The 17,973-nt window shown below is 47.9% G+C and overlaps 1 protein-coding gene across 5 annotated transcripts in view; it reads right to left on the bottom strand.

Moving 5' to 3' along the window:
• adck1 (aarF domain containing kinase 1) overlaps window positions 1-17,973 on the bottom strand; it is a 905,505-nt gene that overhangs the window by 862,128 nt on the left and 25,404 nt on the right. The window lies entirely within an intron of this gene.

Below are 17,973 nucleotides of genomic sequence, written 5' to 3'. Positions count from 1 at the left end.
CTCCTGCACCTATTTTCTATGTTTCTATGTTTCAAAAGACGGCACACCTCTGACATATCCAACATATAGAGCACAAAGCAGTGTTCTTGCTGTGCCAATTGTAGCAGCACCAACGCCTCCAATTGGGGAATGTGTTTGATGATCACGTCTGAAGTGAAGAAAATTTATAAAACTTGCAATTACAGCGCCAGTGCTATTTCTGTCCATCGCTATAGAAACATCCTCTTAACTGGTTCTTAAAAGCAGAAATGTGAGAAAGCTGATCAATGGAAAATAACGGAAGCTGTGTTCTGGAGGCAGAGGAATTACAATCCATATGTTTCACACCTTGTCCCCTTCCTCTCTCCAACGTTAACCGTACCCTGAGCCGTACTCCAGCCAAGAGTGTTTCTCAGGTGACTTTCTACTCTCACAGATTGGCCCTCTCTACCTTCCAGAGCCACACTTGGAATTTCAGTAGTCATCACTTCCCTTAAGGTAACAACAAACCTTTGCATCCTATTGCTCGATGACGTGGCGTGTAGGAGCACTAATGTGTTGCATCAACGCACAGCTCTAAATATTCCCTCACACCAAATGACTTTGAACTTATCATAGGCAGTCCCTCGGAACGAGGATGACTTGCTTCCACGCCAAAAAGGGATGAGTTCACAGATGAAGGTCAATGAAGGACCTAATATTCCAGATCCCGAACTACATATTGAAGGGTGGAAGATGCCTGTCCTTGGATTTTTTTAACATCAGCCACCACACGGGCTTGACAGAGCTAGGTCTTGGTCCATTGGCAAGGATTAACCAAGACGACTGGAGACCAGCTCTGCTGCACGGACCTAGTGTGCACACATATCGCAGTGTGGGCTGGCCCGTGTTGCCCCTGGGCTCTCGCCTCTTCTGGCCACAAACTCACGCCTCTCCTGGGCCCCAATCACATCCCTCTACAATCTCTCGCCGCTCCTTCACCCTGACCTCGTCGCTCCTGCAGTGTCTGCCCAGGCTCCAATCACTGACCTGGGCCTTGATGATGTCCCTCTTCTCTGCCGTCGCCCTCCTGCACCAGCTCGCACTGCACCTTGAAGTGGTGTGCCGCCATGCTGTCCAGGGGCCGCTGCTCGCCGCTCCTTTTATGGCCCCAACCTGCCGCTGATGGTCTCTCGCAAGTCGGGGCTGCTACGCTTAGAACTTAGAAGCCCAGGTGAAAGGCAAAGGTCCATCGTCCAAGAACCGACAAGGTTCAAAAGAGACAGGAAGTAATAACTGGGTAATGAGAAAACTTGAGTTTTAAAAGGCTGCAGAATGTAGGAATACCAAGAGAGGTAATGAGCGGCACCGTTTTCAAGCGCTGGAAATTAATGAGTTGGAGCCGGAAAGGGTGCAATGAGCCTTGAGGGCATGAGTTAGGAATGCCTGCTATCGGCAGGAAGTCTTGCCTGCCAGCTGCAAATTTGGGCAAGTACTGTGGGCTGTACTCAAGGTGATCAAAGGGTAGATGGCGAACAACTGCTTCCTCTGGCGGCGGGGGATCCAGAAAGGGGTCAAACCTTAAAATTAGAGCTAGGCTGTTACGTATGTAAACTTGTATATACCTTGTACAGTACCTGGGAGCACAGGTACTTCAGGAGGCCTCACAGGCTGGAGAGGCACTCTGGAGACCTGCAATAAAAGACTAAAGTCACACTTTACTTTGAGCTCACAGTATCCAGTCAGACACTTTATTCATATATAAGATAGGCCGTTCAGGGATATGTCAGGAAGCACTTCTGCACACAACGTGTAGTGGAAATCTCGAACTCTCTCTCCCAAAAAGCTGTGGGTCTATTTCAAAACTGAGATTGATAGATTTTTTTTGTTGCCTATTATTCGTTCCTGGGATGTGGGCGTCGCTGGCAAGGCTAGCATCTATTTGCTCATCCTTAATTGTCCTTCAGAAGGCGGTGGTGAACCGCTGCAGTCCGTGTGGTGAAGCTACTCGCACAGTGCTGTTAGGGAAGGCGTTCCAGGATCTTGACCCAGTGACTATGAAGGAACGGCGATATATTTCCAAGTCAGGATGGTGTGTGACTTGGAGGGGAACTTGGAGGTGATGGTGTTCCCATGCGCCTGCTGCCCTTGTCGTTCTAGGTGATAGAGGTTGCTGGTTTGGGAGGTGCTGTCGAAGAAGCCTTGGCGAGTTGCTGCAGTGCAGTGCATACTGCAGTCACGGTGCGCCGGTGGTGGCGAGAGGGAATGTTTACGGTGGTGGATGGGATATCAATCAAGCAGGCTGCTCTGGCCTAGATGGTGTCGAGCTTCTCGAGCGTTGTTGGAGCTGCACTCATCCAGGCAAGTGGAGAGTATTCCATCACACTCCTGACTTGTGCCTTGTAGATGATGGAGAGGCTTTGGGGAGCTCGGAGGTGGGACACTTGCCGCAGAATACCCAGCCTCTGACCTGCTCTTGTAGCCACAGTATTGATATGGCTGGTCCAGTTAAGTTTCTGGTCAATAGTGACCTCCAGGATGTTGATGTTTCGGATTTGGTGACGGTAATGCTATGGAATGTCATGGAGCGGTAGTTAGAATCTCGCTTGTTGTACAGCTGCAGCATAACTTCTACCCCCTTGTATACTAGTCCTCCAGATATAAAGGCTAGCATTCCATTAGCCATTCTGATTATTTTCTATACTTGTTCATGACATTTTAATGATTTTTGTACCAGAACCACCCACCCCACTCCCACACACCCCACCAACCCCCATACCCCCCTAAACCCGTCAGAATTTTAAACGTTTCTATGAGATCCCCTCTCATTCTTCTGAACTCCAGTGAATACAAGCCCAGTTGATCCAGTCTTTCTTGATATGTCAGTCCCGCCATCCCGGGAATCAGTCTGGTGAACCTTCGCTGCACTCCCTCAAAAGCAAGAATGTCCTTCTCAAGTTAGGAGACCAAAACTGTACACAATACTCCAGGTGTGGCCTCACCAAGGCCCTGTACAACTGTATTAACACCTCCCTGCCCCGTACTCAAATTCCCTCGCTATGAAGGCCAACAAGCCATTTGCTTTCTTAACCGCCTGCTGTACCTGCATGCCAACCTTCAATGACTGATGTATCATGACACCCAGGTCTCGTTGCACCTCCCCTTTTCCTAATCTGTCACCATTCAGATAATAGTCTGTCTCTCTGTTTTTACCATCCAAGTGGAAACCTCACATTTATCCACATTATACTTCATCTGCCATGCATTTACCCACTCACCTATCCAAGTCACTCTGCAGCCTCATAGCATCCTCCTCGCAGCTCACACTGCCACCCAACTTAGTGTCATCTGCAAATTTGGAGATACTACATTTAATCCCCTCGTCTAAATCATTAATGTACAATGTAAACAGCTGGGGCCCCAGCACAGAACCTTGCGGTACCCCACTAGTCACTGCCTGCCATTCTGAAAAGTACCCATTTACTCCTACTCTTTGCTTCCTCTCTGCCAACCAGTTCGCAATCCACATCAGCACACTACCCCCAATCCCATGTGCTTTAACTTTGCACATTAATCTCTTGTGTGGAACCTTGTCGAAAGCCTTCTGAAAGTCCAAACACACCACATCAACTGGTTCTCCCTTGTCCATTCTACTGGAAACATCCTCAAAAAATTCCAGAAGATTTGTCAAGCATGATTTCCCTTTCACAAATCCATGCTGACTTGGACCTATCATGTCACCTCTTTCCAAATGTGCTGCTATGACATCCTTAATAATTGATTCCATCATTTTACCCACTACCGATGTCAGGCTGACTGGTCTATAATTCCCAGTTTTCTCTCTCCCTCCTTTTTTAAAAAGTGGGGTTACATTGGCTGCTCTCCACTCCATAGGGACTGATCCAGAGTCTATGGAATGTTGGAAAATGACTGTCAATGCATCCGCTATTTCCAAGGCCACCTCCTTAAGTACTCTGGGATACAGACCATCAGGCCCTGGGGACTTATCCGCCTTCAATCCCATCAATTTCCCCAACACAATTTCCCGACTAATAAGGATTTCCCTCAGTTCCTCCTTCTTACTAGACCCTCTGACCCCTTTTATATCCGGAAGGTTGTTTGTGTCCTCTTTAGTGAATACCGAAACAAAGTACTTGTTCAATTGGTCTGCCATTTCTTTATTCCCAGTTATGACTCCCCCTGATTCTGACTGCAGGGGACCTACGTTTGTCTTTACTAACCTTTTTCTCTTTACATATCTATAGAAGCTTTTGCAGTCCATTTTAATGTTCCCTGCAAGCTTCCTCTCGTACTCCATTTTCCCTGCCCTAATCAAATCCTTTGTCCTCCTCTGCTGAGTTCTAAATTTCTCCCAGTCCCCGGATTCGCTGCTATTTCTGGCCAATTTGTATGCCACTTCCTTGGCTTTAATACTATCTCTGATTTCCCTTGATAGCCACGGTTGAGCCACCTTCCCCTTTTTATTTTTACGCCTGATAGAGATGTACAATTGTTGTAGTTCATCCATGCGGTCTCTAAATGTCTGCCATTGCCCATCCACTGTCAACCCCTTAAGTATCATTCGCCAATCTATCCCAGCCAATTCACGCCTCATACCTTCAAAGTTACCCTTCTTTAAGTTCTGGACCATGGTCTCTGAATTGTTTCATTCTCCATCCTAATGTAGAATTCCACCATATTATGGTCACTCTTCCCCAAGGGGCCTCGCACAACGAGGTTGCTAATTAATCCTCTCTCATTACACAACACCCAGTCTAAGATGGCCTCCCCCCTAGTTGGTTCCTCGACATATTGGTCTAGAAAACCATCCCTTATGCACTGCAGGAAATCCTCCTCCACTGTATTCCTTCCAGTTTGGTTAGCCCAATCTATATGCATATTAAAGTCACCCATGATAACTGCTGCACCTTTATTGCATGCACCCCTAATTTCCTGTTTGATGCCCTCCCCAACATCACTATTACTTATTTGAGACATAACACCGCCTATCTTTGTGTCATCAGCAAATTTGGATATCTGACTTTCTATGCCATCATCCAAGACATTAATAAATATTGTCATTAATAAATTTGTCACTCTAAATGCTACAATGTCCCCAATTTGCTTTGTCGAGGGCAAAACATCTTTGTACCACTCATTCGTAAAATCAATCTTTTGATTTTGGTGCAGTAGGAAAGGAGAGATGAGGAGTACATGGAGCTCGGAAGGAAAAAAAGAGAGGAAAGTTTAGAGGAACATTGAACATAACACAAGATCAATTAAAAAAGAAGATATTATTTTAACAAGGCCTGGGATTGGTGCCACGCACTGTTCAGCCTCTGCCAATCACAGAGCGGCTTTTATCCACATGATCTGAGAGTACAGAAATCGCACTCTGATTAATAATCAGTGCTGGAGGAATCTTTAAATAGCTTCGGAATGGGCTGCAGGTCAAACACGCTCAAAATAATTCGGCAACGAGCTACATTCCAACTCCAATGTTGCGCTGCATCATGCATGCCTCTGTTACCGCTAGACTTGACTACTCCTACGCACTCCTGGCTGGCCTCCCACATTCTACCCTACATAAACTTGAGGTCATCCAAAACTCGGCAGTCCTAACTCGCTCCAAGTCCTGCTCACCCATTACCCCTGTGCTCAGTGACCTACATTGGCTTCCGGTTAAGCAACGTCTCAATTTCAAAATTCTCATCCTGGTTTACAAATCCCTCTGCGGCTTCGCCCCTCCCTATCTCTGTAATATCCTACAGCCTCACAACAGCCTCACAACCCCCTCCCCTCCCCCCCCCACCCCCACCCCGAGATATCTGCACTCCTCTAATTCTGTCCTTTTGAGCATCCCTATCGCTCAACCATTGGTGGCCGAGCCTTCTGTTGCCTTGGCCCCAAGCTCTGGAACTCCCTCCCTAAACCTCTCGCCTCTGTACCTCTCTTTCCTCCTTTAAGACGCTCCTTAAAACCTACCTCTTTGACCAAGCTTTTGGTCATCTGCCGTATTTTCTTTTTCTGTGGCTCGGTGTCAAATTTTTGTCTCATAACACTCCTTTGAAACACCTTGGGATGTTTTACTACATTAAAGACGCTATGTAAACACAAGTTGTTGTTGTTGCATACCACCAACGATGTCTCCGCAAGATCCTGCAAATCCCCTGGGAGGACAGATGCACCAACGTTGGCGTCCTCGACCAGGCCAACATCCCCAGCATTGAAGCACTGACCACACTCGAGCAGCTCCACTGGGCAGGCCACATTGTTCCCATGCCTGACACGAGATTCCCAAGGCAAGCGCTGTACTCAGAACTCCTTCACGGCAAACGAGCCAAAGGTGGGCAGAGGAAACGTTTCAAGGACACCCTCAAAGTCTCCTTAATAAAATGCAGCATCCCCACCGACACCTGGGAGTCCCTGGCCAAAGAACGCCAAAAGTGGAGGAAGTGCATCCGGGAGGGCACTGGGCACCTCGAGTCTCATCGCCGAGAGCATGCAGAAAACAAGCGCAGGCAGCTGAAAGAGTGTGCGGCAAACCAGTCCCACCTACCCTTTCCCTCAACAACTCTCTGCCCCACCCGTGACAGGGATTGTGGTTCTCGTATTGGATTGTTCGGTCACCTCATTTTTAGAGTGGAAGCAAGTCTTCCTCGATTCCGAGGGACTGCCTATGATGATGATGATGAAATATTAATTCAGCACAGCACGGTGAAATCATTGTTCAAGCAGACACACACTGAACCAGTCAATTTGGATAAGTGGTGTTGAGATAAATGGCATCTGACCCGATTTATATTCAAATAGGTGTTTAACATGAGGCAGAATGTCCTTTATGTGACCTACAAGGGTCAAGTTGCAGCTCTCGCCAGACTCCGGGGCCCTGCTCGCTGCCTTAACGAACGCAGTGACAAAACCACACCGTCCCCATCAGAGGTGTCAGGACCTGTACGGTACCGGGTTCCATATTCAGGGGGGCTGCTACTGCACAAAGAGAGTGCGAGCAGCACCACCAACACAGCGTGGGGAGCTCGGATACCAGACTCGCACAAGAAGCAGTTAGATACTGTTGATGACAATACAATGGGACTGCTATTCTCGGGACTTTGGGCACCGAGAGCATTCAGGGACACTCCACATCCCTGTACAACGCCCACCCCTCCATTCATTAAAATACAAACGTGTAGTCAAATGCATGAAATAGTAGGGTGTTTACACACTGCATTCATAATAAAGCAAATCATATCACAATATACTACGGTTTAAAGTGTGTCACAAGCACAAAAATATAAAATAACTATGTTGGCTTTAGGAAGAATGGTTAACAAATGCACCGATCACAGAGTCAGGTGTAAATGTATCCAATAGAAATTAAATTTTTAACAATACCAATAGAATAGGAAGAAAATATAAACACATTGATAATATGAAAACGCACGTCGTCTTGCCTTAGTGAACTGCAAGGGCAAGTTTCAGTATTAATATTGTAATAATCTGCAGACTCTGCATCGCCCCCTTCTGACGGTATTTATAAATGCTAGAATATTTTGATCCAGCGGTTCGTTGAAGTTTATCCTGCGTCACGGTGGGTTTTGCACGGAGACCTGTGGCGGGGACCCCATGGGCAGGCAGTGTTAATCCAGCCCCTGTCTGGGGGGGGGGGGGGGGGGAAAGGGGGCCTCTGCTGTGGCCCTCAGATCCTGCTCCCCCAGCCCTGGTAATGACTTCATTTAAAACAGAAATGTTCCACTGTGCACTGTTCTGGTCTCCATATTATAAAAAGGATGTCAAGGCATTGGTGCAGGGACGAAAAGGTTAACAAGGCTGATATCAGAACGGAGAGGTTATAAGGATGAGAAAAGATTGAACAGGTTGGGGCCCTTTTCTCTGGAAAAGAGGTCAATGGGTGACCTGACAGAGGTCTTTAAGATAATGAAAGTATTTGATGTGATAGACGTGGAGAAAATGTTTCCTCTTGCAGGGGAGACAAAAACTAGAGTCTATGGCTCATTTGGTAGCACTATTGCCTCAGAGTCAGAAGGTTGTGGGTTCAAGTCCCACTCCAGAGACTGGAGCACAAAAAAAGTCTAGGCCCATTATCGTTGTATCATGCAACTACCAGGATGGTAGACGATGAACTCGATGGACCCTGGTCTTTTTCTATCTAGTAAATCCTATGTTCCCAATCAAAAATCTTGGGCGACACTCCAGTGCAGTACTGAAGGGGGTGCTGCACTGTCGGAAGTGCCATCTTTCAGATGAGACGTTAAACTGAGGCCTCAGCTGCTCCCTCAGGAGGTGTCAGGTGTCAAGCCCGTGAGGTGGCTGATGTGCAACGGTCACCATGCACACACATCCTCTACCCCTTCGATTGGAGTTCAGGGCTGGAACATCGGGTCCTTCATTGAAACATCTGTGAACCAATGTGGAAGCAAGTCACCCTCGTTCGAGGGACTGCCTATGATGATAATGATTGTAGGGGATGCAGTACAGATTCACCAGAGTGATACCAGGGCTTAAAGGGTTAACTTATGGGGACAGGTTGTACAAGCTTGGTTTGTATTCCATGGAGTTTAGAAGGTTAAAGAATAATCTAATTGCAGTGTTTAAAATGATATGGGATTCAATACTGCAGAGAAATGATGACAGAGTGGAGAGCACCAGTTCAAACTGTCACAGGAGAGAAAGTGGAGAGCACCAGTTCAAACTGTCACAAGAGCATCCAGTCGTGCCCCGGTAACTGTCCCCAAAGGAAGTGGAGTGTGGGAAATTGCACTCCGCTTCCATTGAGGGGTGGTAAGGCCAATTCTGTGGTGGGAGCAGGACTTCCACGCTGGGGGCTAAAATTTCCGGCCCCAGAAGGTTACCGCCCCCAAGATGGGAGTCTGTGCGGGGAGGCAGAGGGAAGCGGAGGGGAGACGGGGGCGGGGGGATGGAGGGGAGAGTGGTGGAGGTGGGGGGCGGAGGACGGGAGGGGCCACATTGCAGCGAAGGTCGGGGGGGGGGGCGAAGTGTGTTGGGGGGGCGGGCCTGGGGGCTCTGTGCCTCGGTGCGGGGAGTGTTCAGAGTGGGGTGGACAGGTTGACTGTGCAGATGGCGGATGGTGGATGTAGTGTGGTTGGCGTCGCGGGGGCGTAGCTCCGGGGTGGCCGGGGCTGGGGGCTCGACATCCGGGGGTGTTTGGCATTTGGGAAGGATTCTGACGGGACGGGACGGGGCGGGTTGGATGCGGGGGGAGTGTTCCCGGTGTTGGGTGGGTCCGGAGCCGGTGGGGGGGGCACGGTCTTGGGATGGGGGGTGGGCTTTATGAGGCTGGGATGGGGAGAGACTTCTTCACTCGGGGAGTTGTTGGCCTGTGGGGTTCCATGCCGCGGAGAGTTGTTGATGCCAGTTCATTGGATGTGTTCGGGAGGGAGTTGGATGTGGTCCTTGCGGCTGGGGGGGTCGGGGGTGTGGGGGGCTGCTGGGGTGGGTAATCAGCCATGATCTTGTTGAATGGCGGTGCAGGCTCGAAGGGCCGAATGGCCTACTCCTGTACCTAGTTTCTATACAAAGAATCACATGGCACTCTTATCCCAGGTGTTCTGGCCAACATTTATCCTTCAATCAGCATTAATAATACAGATTATCTGGTCAATATCACATTGCTGTTTGTGGGAGATTGCTGTGCACAAATTATCTGCCCCATCTCCTACATTTCAAAATTACTTAATTGGCTGTGAAGCACTTTGGGATATCCTGAGGTCGGGATGGGCGCTACATAAATGCAGCGATGTGTGCGCGCAATAGGTCCGTGCAGCAGAGCAGTCGTCTTAGATAACCCTTGCCACTGGACCAAGACCTAACTCTGTCAAGCCCGTGTGGTGGCTGGTGTGCAACGGCCACCCCATGTTAAAAATAATCCACGTAGGGGCATCTTCCACCCTTCAGGATGTAGTTCAGGACCTGGAATATCAGGTCCGTCATTGAAACACCTGTGAACTCATCCTTTTTTGGCGTGAAAGCAAATCATCCTCGTTTCGAGGGACTGCCTATGATGATGATGATGATGGCGACATAAATGCAAGTCTTTCTTTTTAAAAAAAAACCTCCTGTTTATATTAAATACAGTTTTGAGCTGAGCTTATAGCAAGTGCTAAATCTTCACCCGCTTACAGCAAAAATCCATTCGAAACAGGCCGTTTAGCATCGCAATTACCCACACAGCTTCTGGCCCCGTGGAGTCTGCGTTACTGCCTAATTGGCATTAATTAACCCCTTTTGAGGACTGCAGCACCAATCCGGATGTGCACACAGAAACAAACAAGCTCACAAGCTTGGTTCGGAGAGTGCAAGTTCTCCCGTATATAGTCCTGACATTTATTTTAATGATTTTCATGCAAATTGTGCTCAACTGAACGCTCTCCTGCTTTTTATGTCCCGTCTTAGTGCTGCCTCTTCAAGTACAGAGCAACTTAAAGCTCCTCTGTGCTCTCCCAGGTCAGCTCAATCAAGGGACTCTGCCCAGCCCCATTAAATCTGTCTCTTGATTAACCCCACGATTTACATATTTCAGAAGCTGTCAGTTGGACCCACTGTGTTGTCACTCATTGACAGCCAGCACATCATCATCATCATCATAGGCAGTCCCTCGAATCGAGAATGACTTGCTTCCACGTCAAAAAGTTCACAGGTGTTTCAATGATGGACCTAAAATTCTAGGTCAGAACTAAATCTTGAAAGGTGGAAGATGCCTGTGCTTGGATTTTTTTTCAACGTGTGGTGACCGTTGCACACCAGCCACCACACGGGCTTGACAGAGCTAGGTCTTGGTCCAGTAGCAAGGATCAACCAAGACGACTGGAGACCAGCTCTGCTGCACGGACCTAGTGCGCACATATCGCAGTGTGGGCTGGCCGGTGCTGCCCCTGGGCCCCGAACTCACACCTCTCCTGCCCCCGATCACATCCCTCTACAATCTCTCGCCGCTCCTGCAGTACCTTCCCACGCTCCAATCACCAACCTGGACCTTGATGACGTCCCTTTTCACTGCCGTTGCTCTCCTGCTCCAGCACGCTGGGGAGCGGAAGGGGCAGCGTGGCAGCCTAGCCCAGCAGTCTGCGTGGCCCCCGGCCTGCGAGCACCATCGGAGCAGGCCAGGAAGCGGAAGGAGCAGCATTGCGGCATACCACTGCAAGGACAGCAAGTACATGCCCTAACTGTAGCACTGCACGGTTCATTATCAAGGAGAGCAATGCCCAGTGTCGCTGGCAACCTTATCAAAAGGCAAATGTTAAAACATCGTTTACACATCGATGCTAGTGAAGATCAGCGCTCCAATTTTGAGACAAAACCACAGTTTAGTTTGTGAAATGTTAAAATGGGGAAGGTTTCCTGCTGGGATATAAAGCGATTGGTTATTAGTGTGCAGATCACACCTCGCACCTCTCAATCGTTACGTCCCTGCACTGTCTACCAGGGGATCAGAACCACCCTCCAGAACGAAGTACCAGTCACACATTCCAGATTTCCTCTGTGCCCTCTGCAGCTGGGAATACAGCGACTGACTGCAAGACCTGGGGGCTGTAAACATTGCAGGATATACAACGTGCCCGACCACCAATGAAACATTTTCAGCCTGGGGGGGCATTGATTGTGCAGCAAGTCTGGTAATCTTTAATCATAGAATGATACAGCACAGAAGGTGGCCATTTGGCCCATCGTGCCTGTGCCTGCTCTTTGGTTGAGCCAACCAATCAATCCCAGCCCCCGGCTCTTTCCTGTTAATTATCTTCCTTCAACAGTTTATCCAATCCTCTTTTGAATTTTAATATTCAATCTGCTTCTGATGTCCAGATATCCAACTTCATTGTGTACACTATAACTTTACATAGAATTATATAGAATTAACAGCACAGAAACACACTATTTGGCCCAACTGGTCTGTGCCAGTGTTTGTGTTGGAACCGTGTTCCTAGAACAGAGTGCCTGTAATAAAACAGGGGAACCATAGGCAATAATATGTTGCAAGGAACCAGATATAGTACGGATTACTGAGCGATAGCTACAGATACATATTTAGAAAAGATAGAGAGGGAAAAGGGTGAGGTGGAATCGCTGTATTTATTCGAGATAATAGAATGGCAATAGAAAGACAGAAATAGAATACATAGAGATAAAAGATCATAAAGATCAGTCATACTAATAGAGGCCATAAAAGGAGAAGAGGTGTAGCGGCCCGGCTACAGTGTCGAGGCCCCGACCTGCGTGAGAACACCAGCAGCGGGTCGGGGCTATAAAAGGAGTGGAGGTGCGACTCCCGGGAGCAGCGTGGAGGCATGCCACTTCAGGGAGCAGTGCGAGCTAGTGCAGGAGGGTGACGGCAGGGAAAAGTGACATCATCAAGGTCCAGGTCAGTGAATGGAGCGTGGGCAGATACAGCAGGAGCGGCGAGAGACTGTGGAGGGATGTGATCGGGGCCCAGGAGAGGCGCGAGTTCGGGGCCAGTGGCAGCATGGGCCAGCCCACACTGCGATGTGTGTGCGCACTCGGTCTGTGCAGCAGAGCTGGTCTCCCGTCGTCTTAGATAACCCTTGCCACTGGACCAAGACCTAGCTCTGTCAAGCCCGTGTGGTGGCTGGTGTGCAATGGCCACCACATGTTAAAAAAATCCACCCTTCAACATGTAGTTCAGGACCTAGAATATTAGGTCCTTCATTGAAACACCTGTGAACTCATCCTTTTTGGGGCGGAAGCAAGTCATCCTCATTTCGAGGGACTGCCTATGATGATGATGATGCTCCATACCAGTCTCCTCCCACCCATCTTCATCTAACCCCATCAACATATCCTTCTAGTCCTTTCTCCCTCATGTACTTATCCAGCTTCCCCTTAAATGCATCGATACTATTCGCCTCAGCCATTCCCTGTGGTTCCACATTCTCACCACTCTCTGGATAAAGGTGTTTCTCCTGAATTCCTGATTGGATTTTTTGGCGAGTTTTGGACTCCCATTTCTCCCATTAATCATTTTAGCTTCCGATATAAAAAAGACTTGCATTTGTTTAGCCCCTTTCACGACCTCAAGATGTCCCAAAGCGCTTTACAGTAAATGAAATGCTTCTGAAGTGTTGTCACTGTTGTAATGTAGGAAACACAGCAGCCAATGTGTGTACAGCAAGCTCCCATGAAAAGCAATGAAATAAATGAACAAATTATCTGTTTTTAGTGATGTTGGTTGAGGGATAAATATTTGCCAGTACATTGGTGAGAACTCCCCTGCACTTCTTCAAATAGTGTTGTGGGGTCTTTTACATCTACCCAGAGGGGGAGAGATGGGGACTCGGTTTATCGTCGGCACCTTCAGTACTGGCGCTGGAGTGTCAGCCTAGATTCCTGAATCTTGTGACTGAAAGGTGAGAGTGCACCATGAGGGCAGACATGTGTGACAGGAGTGTGGGGCAGTTGGAGACAGGAGGTCATGTGATGACACCTCCACGAATACATCCAACCTCAAAGCACTGAAGTACCACCAACGATGCTTCCGCAAAATCCTGCAAATACATTGGCAGGATAGGCGCACCAACATCAGCGTTCTCTCGCTCAGGCCAACATCCCCAGCATCGAGGCATTGATCACGCTCAAACAGCTCTGATGGACGGGCCACATTGCCTACATGCCCGATTCCCGATCAAGCATTCTACTCCGAGTTATGTCACGGCAGGCAGAAGGGCAGAGAAAACACTTCAAGGACACCATCTAAGCCTCCTTGAAAAAATGCAACGTCCCCACCGACTCTTGGGAATCCTTGGCCCAAGACCGCTCAAAGTGCAGGAAAAGCATCCGAGAAGGCGCCGAACACTTCGAGTCCCTTCGTCGGGGGCACGCGGAAGCCAAGTACAAAACAGCGGAAGGAGCGTACGACAAACCAAGCACCCCACACACCCGTCTCTCCAACCTCCATCTGCCCCCACCTGTGACAGAGTTTGTAGATCCCGCATTGGACTTATTAGTCACCTTAGAACTAATTTTAGTGTGGAAGCAGGTCATCCTCGACTTAGGGGACTTCCCTAAGAAGAAGACGACATCCAACCAGAGTTGGCAACCCTAATCTGAGTCCTGGCTTCAGTTCACCCAGTATGAATTAGCAGCTCAGCCCGAGCTACACAGTCTAGCAGCACAGTGTGTTTCCCTCTAGTGAAGAGCCAGGACTATACATTCTGTACTATTTTCGGCCCATACCCCTGCACTACATGGATCGGGGGTTCGCTCTATCCCAGATAGTTTGTGTACAATGTCAAGTTTCGACTCAGAGGGAGCACAGATTTGCCTCTGGAAGCTGATCTTTGTGGCGAGCATGAATGAACGGTGTTGGGCCATATCCCAAATTATAACTCACTCGGGCCAAATATCCTGCCCACCACACTCACTATTCAGGCTGGCACATGAAAAAAAATGACTCGTACGTGTAGATAAGAGAATTACATAGTATTTACAGCACAGAAATAGGCCATCCGGCCCAACTGGTCCATGCTGGTGTTTGTGCTCCACAACAGCCTCCTCCCACCCTACTTCATCTCACCCCGTCAGCATAGCCTTCTATTCCTTTCTCCCTCATGTGCTTATCTAGCTTCTCCTTAATTTGGCAGAGAAGATATCTCCTCTCCTCTCGTGCCCTCTTTGTGAAGCCTAGGTCAGATCAGGAACTGAGCCAAGTGGCGGGTATTGTACATTGCACTTGTTGTGTAGCACAGTGTGTTGGTGCTTCGACAGTGATAACCTGCATCTGATTAAATACAAGAGTAAACAGGGCGATAGTCCCTTTAATACCAATCGCTGTAGTGCTGCCAGCTGCCCATGGGTGATGAAAAGTGCACAAACCTACCAAGCCTGGGTTTAAAAACAAAACCCTCAGCTTCTGTCATAGTCGAGAAGGAGAAAGGTTGGTTTCTAAACCTAGACAACGAGCGATCTGTGGGTAACTTCCTAGTGACTACACTCCAAAAGCACTTCATTGGCGGTAAAGCGCTTTGGGACGTCCAATGGTCGAGAAAGGCGCTATATAAATCCAAGTCTTTCTTTCTTTAATTGCACGGGTTGCGCTGGTTAAACCCTTGCAGTTCCTCTGCCCTTACTCAGGAAACCCTAACCCTTGGCTCTCGTTAACCAGAACCTAAGCTCTCTACACTTAGGCTGATGGAGGGTGCCTCCAAAAAGCAGAGTGTTTGCACCAAGTCTCACACCAACACAAACTCTTCAGGGGGGTGGGATTTCTCAGTAGCTTGGTTCTGGAGACTCTGAAGCTGAGTGATGGGTTCCTGCATGTGTCAACCACCCAGCTAATCAAACAAAAAAATTTTAGTTCAGGATCAACAACTTGCATTTATATAGCACCTTTAATGGAGTAAAACATCCCAAGGTGCTTCACAGGAGCAATCAAGATTCGACACTGAGCCAGGAGTTGTTAGGACAGATAGCCAAAAGCTTGGCTCAAGAGGTAGGTTTTAAGGAGTGACTTAAAGAAGGTGAGAGAGGTAAAGAGGCAGGGAGGGGATTCCAGAGCTTAAAACCTCGGAAGCCAATGGCACGGCCACCAATGGTGGAGCGTTGAAAATCGGGAATGAGCAAGAGGCCAGAATTGGAGAAACACAGAGATCTTGGAAGGTTTTCGGGCTGCAGGAGGTTACCAAGATAGGGAGGGGCGAGGCAATGGAGGGATTGGAACAAAAGGATGATCATTTTAAATTTGAGATGTTGCTAGATTGGGAGCCAATGTAGGTCAGCGAGCACTACAATGAGCCTCGATTTTACATTTGTTTCCACATACATAAAACAATCGCTGGTTAATAATAGAATAATGGAAAGCAAATGGCCATATGACCAATAGCGATATCTCATTTAACACATGATTCCGAGGCTGCAATCTAATCTTGCAGTTTTTGACATTGTCTGAATCGCCCCCTTGATTAGATTAAGTTGAACAATTACTCCCTGCACCCTATTACACTTTTCAGAGGTATTAACATATGTATTCGCTTTCCTCCTTTACAATACTTATCTTTCTGAGCCACACAGAATACATGCCACAAAGCCACACCTGAAAACTGTCCCCAAAAATCAGCCCCACATCCCCGCACTAATCTATTACTTTGTGTCGAGAATTTATTTACACAAGGGATTTTTATTTATCCAATCTGCCACGAAAGCAATCTGCCACCATGGCTGGGTGAGATCAGTGCACAGGTGAGGAGGTCAGAGTGGGAAGGCATGGGTTTTCTTGCAGGCAATTCTTAATCAAAGCCATGTTAGTTTGGGGAAAAGGAACAAGCAAAGGTCAGACCCTTCCAAAACAGAAAGCGAATGAATGTGACAAGACTCGGCACGTGCTCAAAACCCACCCAGATGCTCTGTTCTAGACTGAACAGGACACCGGGGTTGCAAAAGAGAGACTAGTATTTATATAACGCACTTCACGACCTCAGGACATCCCAAAGTGCTTTGCAGCCAATTAAGTACCTTTGAAATGTAGTCACTGTTGTAATGTAGGAAACGCGGCAGCCAATTTGCGCACAAGCTCCCACAAACAGCAATGAGATGCTGACCACATAATATGTATTTTTTTGTGATGTAGGTTAATGGATATCTCTTACGTCCACCTGAGAGAGCAGACGGGGTCCTCAGTTTAACATCTCACCCAAAAGACGGCACCTCCGACAGTGCAGCGCTCCCTCAGCACTGCATTGGAGTGACAGCCTAGATTTATGTGCTCAAGTCTCTGGAGTGGGACTTGAACCCACAACCTTCTGACTACTTCAGCCCGAGAGTGGCCAGGAAGGGGGAATGGAATCAATGACAAGGGAGCAGAATTTGGGCAGAGGCCAAAGACAATAGCTTTGAGTTTCCCCAAAGTTGAGCTGAAGGAAGTTAAGACTTAATCCAAGACTGGATGTCAACCAACGGAGTACAGACAGTCAAGGGGTCAAAAGGGGTGGTGGCGAGGCAGATCTGGGTGTCACTGACATGTGTATTGAAGCTGATCGCCGTACCTGTGGATGATTGTGCAGAGGGGCAGCCTGTAAATGGGAGCACAACAGAACAAGGGGGCACACCTTAAAATTAGAACTACGCCATTCAGAAGTGATGTCAGGAAGAACTTCTTCACACAAAGGGTAGTGGAAATCTGGAACTTTCTCCCACAAAAAGCTGTTGAGGCTAGGGATCAATTGATAATTTCAAAACTGAAATTGATATATTTTTGTTAGGCAAGTGCATCAAGGGATATGGAACCAAGGTGGGTAAACTGGAGTTAAGATACAGATCAGCCATGGTCTAACTGAATGGTGGAATAGGCTTGAGGGGCTAAATGGCTTCCCCCTGTTCCTATGAAGGGCAAGAATAAATCTTGGGAAATCTGGATGTGATAATGTGGGGTGGGAAAAGAAGCTATTTCTGGAGATACTCTGATGATGTTTGGATAGGTAGAAGTGGAACCATGCAAGGGCTGTCCCACGGAGCTGGACAATGGGGGAAAAGAGGTGTTGGAAGAGGACGGTATAGCCAACTATATTGAATGGTGTGGAGAGGGATAAAGCACCACAGTTACAGAGCAAGACTAAGTGTTGAATTCATACTCTATTTTTGGTAGTCACAATGGAGGATGATTCAATGCCAGAGGTATTCAACACAGAGAAGACCGCAGTTTGGTGAAAAGACTACAGATTAGCGAAGGGGAAAGATTTACCGGGATTATTACAAACAGAAAAACTAATGGATAAAATAGTGGGATTGAAGCTGTGAAAATGTCCACATCCAGTTCCCACCCAAAGACATTAAACGATAAATAAGCGAGGATGTGCCAGTTATAATCCGTCAGAACTCATTCAATTCTACCAAAAGATTGGGTTAGGAGGGAGAAAATGTTACACCTTATTCAGAAAGAAAGAAGGGACAAACTGAGAAACTGCAAGCCAGTCTGGGAAAACCAGTCGTGGGAAAATTTGCTATAATCCATCAGTAGGTCAATACTTAGAA

This window comes from Pristiophorus japonicus, chromosome 4, assembly GCF_044704955.1.
Source record: "Pristiophorus japonicus isolate sPriJap1 chromosome 4, sPriJap1.hap1, whole genome shotgun sequence".
Classification (NCBI taxonomy): Eukaryota; Metazoa; Chordata; class Chondrichthyes; family Pristiophoridae; genus Pristiophorus; species Pristiophorus japonicus.
The sequence above is the reverse complement of the archived record's forward strand: the minus strand, read 5'-3'. Positions and strand labels throughout refer to the sequence as shown.